General features: G+C 36.5%; 1 pseudogene; it reads left to right on the plus strand.

The window, feature by feature from the left end:
- The first annotated feature begins 7,766 nt into the window (after nucleotides 1-7,766).
- LOC101574767 lies at nucleotides 7,767-8,194 on the plus strand (annotated as a pseudogene).
- Nucleotides 8,195-10,399: the final 2,205 nt, after the last annotated feature.

Raw genomic sequence — 10,399 nt, forward strand, 5'->3', positions numbered from 1 at the left:
CTCTTTGGTAATGCTAATGTAGCATTAAAATGGCTTTCAATCATATTTAAGCTGAGCCTTGAGATTATTGCATTTATTTTGATCTTTTGTGTTAATAGAATCAAGTCTTTTCATTCCACCTACACTTAAAATGATTATATCATTTTATACATATTTTTGGAGTGCTATGCTGTCATTGATTCTCACGGAAATGTTTATTCATAAATTATTTACATAATTTATTCATAATTCTTGTGGTCTGGAATCTACTATACAGTGAAGAGTAGGTAGACTAGGGTTTACACACCACCTCTGAATGTTGCTAGCGCTGGGTCTGTTTCAGGTGATGTTTTTTATTCTCCCACTCTCAGATTGATGGAGATAGCAGAATAACTTACCATCGTGGGATTCTATACATTAAGCGATACATTAAAGTAAAATGGTAGGGTTGACAAATTCTGGTTGCCTTTTGTGTGTAACTTAAGACCAGCAATGACATAATAGAAATTGATATATTGTTCTGTGTTTCCACATCACCCTGAAAAAGTATTACACAATATGAAAAATAAGGAAATGTATTTTGGGCATTATAGTGTCAAAGAGAAAACATGTCTACTGTCCATAATGTACGATAAATCTGAGTTATGTATAAATATACTTCATGCCAGAGTAGTTTTCCAAACTTCAAGTTTGTTTTCTGGTGCTGGGGACATGCTGTACCATTCGGCTAGACTCCAATTCTTTCCAAAATAATTTCATGACTTAGAATAAAATAACAGAAGTACATGCTATATTTTCTTCATACTTCAAGTTCATGCTTAGTAAAAGGTGCTTTCATGAAATTGAAAGGGAAGCAATGCCCCCAAAGTCATTCCTGGAAGCGAGCATTAACCTGATTCAAAAGCTAGAAAGGGATCCAACCCCCAAAAAGGAGAACTACAGACCAATCTCTTTTGTGAATATAGATGAAAAAATCTTCAATAACTTGCTTGCAAACATACTTCAGCAAATCATCAAAAAGATTATCCATCATAATCAACTCTTATTAATCTTAAGGATGCAAGAATGGTTTCACATACACAAATCAGTAAGTGTGCCACACCACATAAACAGAAGCAAGGACGAAAGGCTTCTGATCACCTCAGTAGATGAAGAAAAGGCATTTTACAAAGCCAACCATCCATGTGTGAAAAAAGCTCTGAAGAAAATAGGAAGAGAAGGGCTTTGTCTCAGTCTGATAAAGGCCATCAGTGACAAGCCAATGGCCAGCATCATACTAAATAGAGAGAAACTGAAAACTTTCCCTGTAAAATCATGAACAAGACAAAGATGTCCACTGTTCACCATTCCTATTCAATCTAGTTTTAGAAAACTTAGCCAGAGCAATAAGATGAGAGAAAACCAAAAGGAAATTGTAGGAAAGGAAAAAGTTAGGTTATTATTATTTGCACATGACATGATCCTCTATCTGGAAGACACAAAACCTCCACCAAGAGAGTTCTAGGATTAATTAACCAAATTTAGTAGAATAGCAGGATATAAAGTCAATACTCAAAAATCAAATCAATCAGTTTCTACACACTAATAACCAACTCACCAAGAGAGAAACTAGGGCAACAATTCCTTCCATAACAGCATCAAGAAAATTGAAATGCTTAGGAATTAACCTAAGCAAGGAAGTGAAAGACATCTACAATGAGAACTATAGGTACTCTGAGAAAAAGAGTTCAAAGAAGATTTCAGAAAATGAAAGTCATAGCCTGATCCTGGCTTGGCAGAGCCAATATAATGAAAATGCCAGGCTTCCAAAATCTTTATTTAGATTTAATGCAATCTCAATCAAAATACCAGTAGCATTCCTCAAGTAGCAAGAGAAAATAATCCTAAAATGCATGTGGAACAAGAAGAAACATAGAATAGCAGCAAAGCCAAGGCAGGAGGCATCACCACCCCAGATTTCAAATGATGCTACAAAGCTATGATGATAAAAACAGCATGGTATTGCCAGAAAGCAAAAGCAAATGCAAACAAGTGAGTAAGCAAGCAAACAAGTAAATACACCCACAAAAAGCAGACTTGTGGATTGATGGTACACAATAGAAGATGGAGAAACAACTCCAGGCCCACTCGGCTAAGTTATCTTTGACAGAATGTCCAAATACTTTTGCTGAAGGAAAGATAATCTCTGCAACAAATGGTGCTTGGAAAACTACCTGCATGCCAAAGATCAAACTTAGACCCAGACCCATATCTCTTCCCATACACTAAATTAAAACAAAACAGACCAAAGATCTAAATAGTAAAACAGAAACACAACATCTCCTGGAAGGTAAACTAGGTAAAACTTTTTTTGCTTATTTGTCTTTTTTTTTTTAATGCAAGGTTGCACTGTGTGGTTAAGACCAGTCTTGGACTCAGCCTGCCTCCAATTTGCAGCGATCCTCCTGCCTCCGGCTCCTGAGTATTGGGATTACAGACACGTGCCAGTGTGCTCAAAAAACTAGGTAAAACACTTGAAGGCAAAAGTATAGGCTAATGCATTCTGAATAAAGCCCAAGTTGCACAAGAAATAACAGCTAGAATCAATAAATAGGATTAACAGATAGGATCATACATCAAGTTAAAAAACTTCTGCATAGAAAGCACACCAGCAAAAGAGTGAGGAGACAGCCTACAGGATGAGCAAAGTTTTGCCAGCTACTTCTCAAAGGACTAATATTGAGAATATACAAAGAATAACAATAAAAACTAGACCCCTCCAATTTTTTGACTTATATTAGTACATGTTAACAGTGCATAGAGATTACATTCCTTGTAGGAGATTGGTACATGTAAATAACACATTTCAGTTCCCTTATTTTCCCCCATCTCTCCCCTACTTTTTATTTTTTGACCATCAGATTCATTTGTTCATCAGATCTTATAAAGTTAATTATCAAATATACAGATTGAAAACCTGACTAATATGCCAGAGAACATATAAAATATGTAAACAAATGAACTAAGGTACACTGCTAGATACATTGTCCATTCTAGATTAAAATATCTATTTCTTTTTCCTTTATCATATATAGACAGATAGATATAGATATAGGTATAGATATTTGCTGTTTCCAAGATTGTGCTTGGCATTCAGATGCAATGGAGTACTACTCTGCTATAAAGAATGGCCATCATCAAGAAATTAAGCAATAACAAATATTATCAAGGATGTATAGAAAAAGAAACACTTCCTCATGAAAGTCAGTATGCAGCTTCCTCTAAAAACAAAAACTAAAATTTCCATTTTACCCTGATATTCCTTTCTATGTATTGCTGAAAAGTTAAATTCATCATATTACAGTGATCCATGCATCACCATATTTATAGCAGCACAATGTATAAAAGTTGAATCTTGGAAATAGCCTATTAAGCCCATCAACAGATAAATAGATAAAGAGAGTTTGGTATTTATACACAATGAGTAATGCTATGCTAAAAGGAAGGAAAATCTTGAGGTAATTTTAGGTAAATGGACATACCTCAAGACCATTATGGTATGTGAAATAAATCAGACATGCAAGTTTAAATATGGTATTGCTTCTCTTTAATGAAAAAACCTAAAGTTTAATAAGGAGCAAAATAAAAGACATAGGAACTTGGGAAATCCTTTTTAAGTGAGAAGGGGAACAAGAGATGGAGGAAGGAAGAGGGAAGGAAAGGAAAAGTGATTTTTAGAAGAGTTGAAGAGAAACAATAGAAACAGAACTTTTGGAAATGGGGGTGGGAAGAAGAGTTGGAGGGAGCAGAGAGGGGGAAGGGAACAAAGGAAAGAGCTTGTGTGGTGTATACACCCCTGTGGTACATGCAATGATTGTGTACTGCAAACAAGCGCTAACAAAAAAGGGGCTTTAAAAAATTCTCATGCAAGACAGTCACTTTAGAGAACACTATGGAGTTTCCTCAAAAAACTAGAAACGGAATTTCCATACAATTTAGCAATTCCACTTTGGGGTCTATATAAAGGAATAGGCATCAGTACGTCACAGAGATATCTCTGCTTTCATGTTCGTGTATATAAAAAGAAAGAAATCCTCTCCATTACAACAACAAGGGTGAACCCAGAGGACTTTGTGTGAAATAAGTCAAGCGCTGAGAGAAAACACTGCATGGTCATATACACATAGAATGTCAGAAAACTGAACTCCTGAAGGGAAGATGGTGAGCACAGAGGTGGCAAAAAGAAATGAAGTATATAAAGTTCCACTGAGATGAGAGAAGTTCTGGTGATCTATTTCACAGCATGGTGGCTATAGATAACAATAATGGATCATGTATTTCAAAGTAATGAAACAAAGGACTTGATATGTTCTTATCAGAAAGTAATGATAAATATTTTCAAATGACGGATGTGTCAACTAGCTTAACTTGATTATTCCACCACATAGTTACATACTGAAAGGTCACATTTTATTTAACAGGCATGTACAATAAAAATTTAAAGCATTTACATTTCTATTTTCATTAATCTTCCTGAATGGAAAGTTTAAAAAGGAAATTGTAGTGCATGAAGGTTATCACAAAAAAAAATTATGTTGGGGTTAAAGTCCAAGAAACAGAAATGATTGTAAAGAGAGTAAATAGTCTCCCTTTCTTGCTAAGACCCCACTGCACATCGCCCTTCCTGGAAGAGAGTTCTGCTGCAGTTTTGTTCATGTGTCCATTGAGAATTGATAAACAAGAGCCTGATGAATACAGGCATCACTATAGGTATAGTCATACCATTGAGCTTCTAGGTACAAGCAGCCACAAACTTGAGAGAGGAGCTACTTGGATAAAAATGTTGATTTGGGGTCACACTCCTGCAAGTTCCCATTCACAGTCAGCCAGCCTCATCGGTTGTGGCCTCTGATGAGGGCAGCGAGAGACAGCTGCAAGAGTGCCTGTCAGAGGGGTCACATGATGGTCCAGGAAGCAGCGAGAGAGGCGCAAACTGAGGCCCCACATTTCCCTTCAAGGCCACACGCTCAGTGACCTAAAGACTGCCCACAGGCCTCACCTCCTAAGGGTTCACGGCACCTCCTGTGCTGCCCCTTGGGTGACACGTGCTCTTGAATGAACCTTCAGGAGACTCTCAACATTCAAACTAAAGCAGATGTCCATGCAACTTCTCACATAGGTAGGATAGATCTTTAGAATAAATGTCTGGGAGAAACTGACCATCAAAAGCTTGTGGATTTCTATTGGTTAAATGGCCAAATTGGGCTCTGCCGCGGATGCACATCCGTACACACCTTGGAGACAGGACGTGTAGCCTGCATATATTTTCTCTCTTTTTATACATCCATATTATCAGCAATGCCTAAATGCTCAGTGACGTTCCTTTTTACTTTGATCCTTGTTAAATGAAATTTCAGTGCAGTTTCAATAATACTTCTGCTATGAGCGATTATAATCATCATTTGATTGAAGTTGCTTTTGCATTTTTGTGCAAAACTGTGAAACAGTTTTTCATATCCTTTCATTTTTATTGGACTCAGTCTTTTTCTTACTGTAAACTTTTTCTGACTTATTTTAAACACATTAAGGAAAACAGACTTTTTTCCCATAATTTTATTGAGAAACAAATAGCAATGAGACCGTTTCAAACCAAATTGGTTGGACAGTTTCAATAATTAACACATTGCATACATTCTTCCTAGTGGTTAATTGCTGTACAAGATGCAGACATGATATCCTATTTACAAACACTATTAGAACAAATCCCTCTATTCATTAAGAGAATGTAACTATATATCTATCCTAACCACTTTGAATACACAGATACAAAACGCACATTTATCTGTATCCCCCTTTTTTGTTAAGTTCCATCATTTAAATATTATAGGTGTGTAAACTCAGCAAAATATTCTAAAAGAGTTCAGTAGCCCATAATAGTATTGGGTCTTCCACTTGACTGGCAATGTCAGAAATTGTTGACCTGAGTCCCCTACAGCTCAACATAACACCATGGCTTTATTTCTTACATTTCATTTTTATACTTTTCTGCTGGATGGTTAAGACCAAGGTAAAGCAGGACCTATGCAACAAGACTTGTAGCTTTTGGGTCTGATAAGGTCAGTGAAATCCCCTCAGGATTTATCCTGAGATCTTGTACCTCAAATTGTAGAACCTTTGTCAGTGCCAGCAATGTGGATGAGTCATGGCCTTTGCTTGGCCAATGTGCTCTCTGAGAAAGCCTGAAAGAATGTTTTCTCTCCATGTGACTCTCCTTAGGCACACTCTACATCATCGATCACCTTGCTCTTTGGCCCCATAATCTCCTTGATCAGAAAATTTGGGACACTACCGAGTTACATGACCTCACAGTACAAGTTCTCATATGTCCTGAGTCTTAATTGACCTTGGAAGGCTAGGGCCAAAATGTTGGCTTTCCTTGCGGCCTTCTCTTTTCTCTAATTCTCTTTTCTCTTAAGTCTGCAAACTTAGGTTGTTAACCATCCAGAAAAGAAACTTATTGTTATTACCATACAACCTAGGCTGTTAAGCTTAACCTTACTATCTGTCTGAATATCAAACATCTTAGGCATAACATGGAACAGGTATTTTTCATCAAGTATTGGTATGTTGAACTTTAAGTCCCTATAGAATATGATGAAAAAATATTTAAAAATTAGAATATATTTTAAGAAATAGGCATAAAGAATTATATACTTTTTATGTTTACACATGAGTCCAAAAATCTAACCATGTACAACCTTGAAGCAGGACAGTCCCACTATATTCCTTTTCCTATCTCTTGCTTTCATTCACCACCCTCTTCTTTTTGAACAATCATCTACCCGAGTGACAGCACAGCAGCAACTGTCATGTCATGACAAGCAGCCCGTATACAGAAGACCAGAATGAAGGCACTCCTAGCATGAAACTACTATTACAGATTACCATCTTCAGTGCAGTTGCTTAGTTCACAGGTATCAGTATATATAGTTAGTCAGGGTAAGAATCTTTCCAATTAACTGCTAGATTAAAAAATCTTCTGAAGATTCTCAGGATCATTGCCTTGCTCATCTTCTACATATAACTTTATGGCTTGACATTGTCATGTTTCCTAGCTCTTCTCCTTTCCCTCTTTTGATTAGTTAGTCCTTGAGATCCTGCTGGGAAAACAGACTTTTGACTATAATGTTGATTGTGAAACTTTCCCATTTTTTAAAATTTACCTTTTGACTTTTTTATGTGTGTTTTAATGTGGAGGTATTTAAATTTTTTGAAACCAAATCATTCTAAGTTTATTATTGCATTTTTAAAATATATTTGGCATTTAGGATATAGTGTTTTAAAGACATTTCATTCTGAATTTAGTTTTACTTTAAACAATAGCTTCAAAAGAGAGGAGATCAGGATCAGTTTGTCAATGAATTGTACCCATCTAGCTAACTGTCCCCATCTAGCCTTCACTGGTGAACAATGTAGCACATTACTTGTGCACCTCTACATGAATGTGTCCAGAATAACTGTTCTTTCTCTTAATCATTTTTTTTTAAAGATAACATTAGTTTAGGGGGAATCTCTATGAGATACTATGTTGCTGGTTTTAGGAATATTTCATTTGTATCAGTTACTTTTTAGCATTCTCGGGTATATTTATTGTCCATGACAGGTATCTATATCCTTGTCCAACAGCACAATGTTGCACTGTTAATATAAAGTTAGAGAAATATCTGAGGTGGCTGAGACATGTGCAGTGCTCCACCCAGTGCATGATTGTATTTTTCTGGACTTGGGGTGGCTCGTTGCTCACTGAGATGGCAGGGCGGGAGGACCAGGCTGTAAAGTACTACATTTTGGAAGAGATTCAGAAGCACAAAAATAGCAAAAGCACCTGGATGATCCTGAACTGCCAGGTGTATGATTTGACCAAGTCTCTGCAAGAGTGTCTTGGTGGGGAGAAAGTCTTAAGAGGACAAGCTGGGGGCGATGCTATAGAGAATTTTGAAGACGTCGGTCATTCTACTGATGCTAGAGAACTGTGTAAAACATCATTGGTGAGGTTCTTCCTGAAGACAGATCAAAGTTATCCAAGCCTTCAGAAAGTCTTATTACTACTGTTGAATCTAGTTCCAGTTGGTGGAACAACTGGGTTAACCCAGCCAACTCAGCTCTGGCTATTGCTGTGGTGTATCGCTTCTTCATAGCAGAAGACCAAATACCTCTCAGAAGAAGTGTAGTGTGAAGACTGCCCTGGACAAGAGAGGAAGGAAGCCAGTGTTAATCACTTCCACTGACAGAAAGTTTCATCTGAGAAAATAATTTTACTGTGTTTGATTTTCTCTCCTGTGTTAGAAAGAAAAGAACAATTCTCTCTAGCCCTCCTAAGCTGTTCAAATATGCGTTTTTATTAATCAGCCTTATTTGGTATTTCTTCACTACATAATTTACTTTTTACATGATCTTTTAAAGTGTATCTGGCTTTTAAAATAAAAATAAAAAATAGAAATATCTTATTAATATCTATCCATATATCTATCTAGCAATCTATCTATCTCCTTTAAAGGACAATAATGAAACATAGAAAAACAGTTTCCAAAATATTTCTTAAGAAGCAGTAAAACACAACCTGCTGGGTTTCTCTGCTCTACTTGCAGAGCTTCAAATCCTCGTGTGTTACATTTATAAGCAGTGTCACTGGAGAAACTTTATGAACAGTTATCGCAGAGATGTGTTTCAAAAACACTTACATAATTGTAGAATGATTTTCCCAGTGATCAGAAGTGGTCCACGGAAGGTGAGAGCTGGCTCTCTTTGCTGCTTTTTTATTCAGCTCCCTTAGAAGCCTCTGGCTTGCATTACTCAATGGCTATGTACAGCTTGATTTAATAGTTGTAACTTAAGACTGTCAGGACTGATTTCTTTGAGTGAAAGCTGCTGGATTGCTCTTTTTCCAACAAATATAGAGTCTAATTATTTTCGTGTGAAGCAGACAAAGATTCCTTTTGAACATGTAGTCTGAGCACTAAACACTGGGCCCATTGTCTCTGAAACAATAAGTGCCACATTCAGCATTAGAAATTGTGACTGATTTGCTTGTATTCAAGAACCATATAATTTTTACACATCCAGAAAAGTGATGCACAGCTGAGTTTTCAATAATGCTGCATGTATGAGTGTGGCTTAACACTGTGACACATACAGTACTATATCCTGAATGGAACATTCCACTCATGTACTTACTTTGCATTGTTCAATATGAATTACTTATTGTTTGTATCTAGTAAAACTCCATCCATAACGTCACACGAAAATAGGAAAGATTCTGGTATAGTTTTGCATATGAGTACATAGTATTTTTTTTTTAATTTTAAGGAGAAAAAAAGAGGGTGGATGTGGTGGTGCACACCTGTAATCCCAGCTGTTGGGAGGCTGTAAACAGGCAGATCACTACAAGTCTGACCTAGTAGTGAGACCTTGAAGATCCTGTAGACCTTACCCTAAAATACAAAAAAGAGAGAGAGAGAAAAGAATGCAAATGAAAAAGAGTTTCAAGGGCCCATGAGATAGCTCAGTGGACTAAGTGACTGCCTAGGCAAGCCCAGGGCCCAGGGTTCAATCCCCAGTGCAGCATGCTGTGCTGGCCCTGCCCTGGGCATGCTTAGCATGTAACCAAGTCTGGGGATGGTGGCGCTCACCTGTAATCTCAGCCCTGGAGAGGATGAAAACAGGAAGATCACTGGGAGTCCAGGCTGTGTAGTGAGACCCGGTACCAAATGCATAAATTAAAACAAACAAACCAGAATTTCATAACAGGTTACTAGGAGAGTTATAATAATTAATATATTGTATATGGTTTTCTTCATAGTAATTATTCTGAATACAAGATATTGGCATGATATCTTCTTTAGACAATATTAGTACAGACCTTTCTTTATAATAAACTAAGAGAATCTAGCTATCTTAACTATCTTATGTATGAATATATTTTTTCTTTTTTCCTTCCTTCTTTTCCCCTTTCCCCATCACAGTTCATCTTTTCTTTTGACAACTTCCTTCCCAAATCATAGTATCTATTCTATATTTTGGATCTTATTTACTCTTTCAATTTCTCATACTTGTGAGACAATATGATGTTTACACATATGACTGATTTATTTTACTATAAGTATGGTCTCTAGTTGCTTCTACTTACCTATGAAAGTCTCCAGTTTATCCTTCTTCATGGCTGAGTAGTACTCCATTATAGAAAAAAATCCTGCATCATTTATACCCATTCCTTTTTTTTAATTTAATTTTTTATATTTGTAAATTATTGAGTATTGACTTTTTATTATTAGTCACTGTTCATAATTTGCTTCAACCAAAAGACAATACACACAACAGGTTTCTAGTGCAACCCATGTAAATGTTCACATCCATTTTATTCCTCATTCACCTCTAAGACTTA

This window comes from Octodon degus, unplaced genomic scaffold, assembly GCF_000260255.1.
Source record: "Octodon degus isolate 3935 unplaced genomic scaffold, OctDeg1.0 scaffold00297, whole genome shotgun sequence".
Classification (NCBI taxonomy): Eukaryota; Metazoa; Chordata; class Mammalia; order Rodentia; family Octodontidae; genus Octodon; species Octodon degus.